This window comes from Ovis canadensis, chromosome 10, assembly GCF_042477335.2.
Source record: "Ovis canadensis isolate MfBH-ARS-UI-01 breed Bighorn chromosome 10, ARS-UI_OviCan_v2, whole genome shotgun sequence".
NCBI classification, from domain to species: domain Eukaryota; kingdom Metazoa; phylum Chordata; class Mammalia; order Artiodactyla; family Bovidae; genus Ovis; species Ovis canadensis.
Genome location: NC_091254.1, coordinates 50,465,833 through 50,470,190, shown reverse-complemented (window position 1 = coordinate 50,470,190; position 4,358 = coordinate 50,465,833). Strand labels below are relative to the sequence as shown.

Sequence of the window (4,358 nt, the reverse complement as noted above, 5' to 3'; positions counted from 1 at the left end):
AGTTAGACTGCTTTTGAACTTCTGTTACCCAAAACTATGAAATTACATATTTTTTCATTTTTAAAAATGCAGTGATTATTCCCCCATTTCTGTGGGTTAGAAACCCAGGTAGGGCTTAGCTGAGTCCTCTGTTTCAGGGTCTCATGAGGCAGCAGCTGAGAACGACTGCATCCTCACATGTAGGCCTGACAGGAAAGACGCCACTTCCAAGGTCAGCAAGGCATTTAAAGAAATAATTTCTCTAAGGCTGTCTGACTAAGGGCCCTAGTTTTTTTGCTGGCTGTCAGCTAGAAGCTGTCTGGAAACCCTGGAGGTTGCCCACAAGCTCTGGGTATGTGGGTTCTCCCCAGATAAGTGCTCTTATCACTGAGCCAGAAAGGAGAATATCTATCTCTTCAGTCTGTAAGAGGGGTCCTTACATGATGCAACTTGATCAAGAGGGTGACATCCAACAACCATGTGCGCCTGGTGAGGATCCAATCACACTAAAATAATTTCCCACTAAAAACCCAGGCTCCTTGGAGAAATGACTGCATCAGGTGGGGGGCAGGACATGTGTCAGATGATCCTGAAACATCGTGACATAACAGAGACCAAGGAAACCCAAAGGATAACTCAAACCACAGTGAAAGGGCTTAGGAGCAAAGCTGAAATGACCAGAGTGACAGATATGACCGTTAATAAATGATAACTACAGAATAATAAAACTATCCTATATGTTTCAGTCCCTGAGTTAATAATGTGCTTATTCTAATAAAATAATCTCTTTGAAGGATAACTGTAAAAACAACTCATTATATTGAAAACTAGCAACTAAAGAGAAGTAGTCAAGATTTATTCTGCCATAGAAACTATATCTCAGAATAAGAAAATTACAAACACAAGGATCCTCTCTAAATAGTCCAACTAATCAAATATTTTAACAGCTATAACCTGTAACAGATGTGTTGTGAATGCAGGTCTGGCCTTTGCCCTTAGGTCCTCAGAGGTGGTTTCTTGGTCTAGGGAGCAGGAGAATCTTTGTTTGCCTATAGCTTTGACCACCGGAGAAGGCAATGGCAACCCACTTCAGTACTCTTGCCTGGAAAATCCCATGGACGGAGGAGCCTGGTGGGCTGCAGTCCATGGGGTCCCGAAGAGTCAGACACGACTGAGTGACCTCACTTTCACTTTTCACTTTCACGCTTTGGAGAAGGAAATGGCAACCCACTCCAGTGTTCTTGCCTGGAGAATCCCAGGGATGGGGGAGCCTGGTGGGCTGCCGTCTATGGGGTCGCACAGAGTCGAACACGACTGAAGTGACTTAGCAGCAGCAGCAGCAGCTTTGACCACAGGACAGTCTGTGGCGAGATTTAGGATGGGGTCTTCAACTGTGCCACATTGGTTCCAACCTCAGGGGAAAGTGGAGACTGAGGAAGACTAGAAGTCAGTTCTGCCCAGGGGGGCAGCAGGTGATTGCTAATAAAAATGTGAACCCCAAAAGTGTAGTGAGCTGACTGGCTGGCAACACTGTGCACACATCACACCCGGGGTGGGGGGTGGGTAATGTCCCCACAGGGGAGAACAACTAGAGATCTGCCTTGGGACCCCTTCTTTGCCCTGGGAAGATTTCTACTTGTATCCTTTCTCTGCTGGAGAAGGAAATGGCAACCCATTCCAGTATTCTTGCCTGGAAAATCCCATGGATGGAGGAACCTGGTAGGCTACAGTCCATGAGGTCACAAAGAGTCAGACACGACTAAGCGACTTCACTCCACTTCACTTCCTTTCTCTGCAGCACACCAGTGAACACAATAACTTTCTGAGTCCTTCACAAGCTGTCACATATGAGAGACAGTCTGTGTACTTGATCTTGCAGTTTGACTCAGTACTCAAACAGGAGGCTGGACTACCAGTACCGGCTGGCCAGGAGAAGCAGGACCAAGGTGACAGTCTGAGGAGCGACTGCCACCTTAAAGGCCAAGATGGGGTCCAGGAGTACCCATCACCTGCAGGACAAGGACCAGACCCTACTGGAAGAAGGCTCAGACGGACCCCAGGAGGCCCCCACCTTCACTGTCTGCAGGGTGTGGTGTGACCATAATTCTCAATGTCAGAGGATGCTCCTTGGGGCGGCACCAACATAACTCTGGAAATCTACTCCTTAGCGCTTACTAAGGTTCCTGATGCTGTGCCCAGATAACTTACTGAGGCCTGCTCCCAGGAACTCGCTGAGATTAACTCTGGCTCGCCCGGTCACTCCTTCCGTGGGGTTGGCTCAGGGAAGCGGCCGCTCCGTCCCGGACAGGTCCAGGCCCCGCGGAAGCTGGAGCCTGCGGGGAAGGAACTGGAGAGGCCCCAGGCTGCAGGCGGCCGGATGTGCAGCACCCCCCTGGACCACAAACCACGGGCAGGTGCGAAGCCTTTCCTTCTATCTACGCGCTCTCCAGCGCCCTCTGCCGACCACCTCGCGGTCGTGCCAGCCGGAGGAGGAAAAGGACCCAAGGCCTCCACGCGGTTCGTCAAGGAGGCGGAGACCGTCTGTCCTGACGCACGCCGGTGAAGCAGCCTGGCCGTCCGCTACCTCCGCTGCTTGGTGGCCCCTGCAGCCATGGCCAGGACCTCTTTCCACAAGGGTCCATGTTTTAGCTTTCCTTGAATTAGACACTATTCTTTTAATTCATGCAATATGTGATTATTTGTGCTTTCTTTTTTTCTTTTATTTACGTGCTCTTTCTCTACCATGTTTCCTGAATGCCACTCTTCAGGTCTTGAGTAACATTCCTGCTTGTTGGCAGTACCTCAAGGATTAGTTCTCTCGGTGAGGGTCAGTGAGGGGAAAACCCCACAGTATCTGCCAGGGGAAGTGTTTGCTCTTACTTCTGAAGGGCTGTTTAGCTTTGAAGAGTTTGAAGTTTGAAGTTTGAAGAGTTTGAAGTCCACCACTATTTTCCCTCAGCACATAAAAAATACTACTGCATTGTATTCAGATGTGTATTGCACCTAATGAGAAGTTTATGATTATACTAATTTGACTTTTTGTATAAACACTTTAATTTCTCTTTTAGAAACTAGTTTTGTGTCTTAAATATTCTGTCACTTTACCATGATTGTTTCTGTGAGGACTTGTTTTAATTAACTTGTGTACAACTGAGTATGCTTTTTCATTCTGGAATTCATATCTTTCTTTAATACTGGAAAATTCTCAACTTTTTTTTCTCACTGATGAACTGTTTATTGAATTTTGAATGGGGTATGTATGGGGTGTCTCATTATATCTTAGGATCTCAGGATTCAGAGAGGTGGTAAAGTGGCAATGGTGAATTTGGGAATCTGGTCTCCCAGAAGTACCTGCCGCTCTACCCCTGGTTCTGCAATGGCTGCCAGGCGGATCACCCCTCCACTAGAGCCATCCCGCTCCATTGCCAAAGCGAGAGCATTGGCAGTGAACTGCAGGCATTCTTCCTTGGTCATGCCTTCCCGGTAGGTAGCATCCACATAGCCATAGATATAGGAGCTCCCAGAGCCCCCGATGGCAAAGGGCTGTCGTACCATCATACCCCCCATGGGCACCGAGTACACCTGTCCCCCTTCTTGGGGGTCCCAGCCAGCAATGATGATTCCTGCCATCAGGTCTTCTCGGTATCGGTAACACATCTCCTTAAAGAGACTGGCCGCTGTGTGCACCAGCGGAGGCTCATTCAGCTCAATGCTGTGGAAACCAAGCTGATAAGTGACCGCATCAGCTACTGCTTGGATATCAGCTGCTGAGCCTGAGCGGCAGCAGAAAATACTGTCGTGAATAGGGGTCAGCTTGTCAGTCACTCGATTGGCAATGTACGACCCAGTGGTTGTTCTGGAGTCGGCTCCGAGAACCACGCCCCCATCAAATTGTACGGCCATGATAGTGGTCCCTGTGGAAACTTCCCGGTTCTCCCAGTCGGGGGCAATAGCCTCAGGCCCCCAAGCTGGTGCCGGCCTGGTTCCCCAAGCTGCTACTAGGGTGGCCGCCATCTTCCTCGAGCATCAACTATTTAAAAAAATTCTAATTATCCCTAATTTTTCCTTTTGGAACTCTTAACAGACATGGACACAACTCCTATTAAATTTTTTTAAATTGTGGTAAAATACATATAACATAAAATTTACGTTTATATTTTGGCCACGCCCCAGCAGTGAAAATCTAGAGTCTGAACCACTGGACCACCAGGGGATTCCCCAAATTTGCCTTTTTTAGGTGTACAGTTCAGTGGTGTTAAGTACATTCATACTGTTGTGAATGTACATCACCACCATCCTGCCAGTATTTCAAAATCTTGTTAAACTGAAACTCTGCCCTCATTAAACATAATCTGTCCAATCTCCCCTCCCCCAGCTCC

General features: G+C 48.1%; 1 pseudogene; it reads right to left on the bottom strand.

The window, feature by feature from the left end:
• Nucleotides 1-3,189: 3,189 nt before the first annotated feature.
• Nucleotides 3,190-3,997, bottom strand: LOC138446775 (proteasome subunit beta type-6 pseudogene; annotated as a pseudogene).
• Between the last annotated feature and the right edge of the window lie 361 nt (nucleotides 3,998-4,358).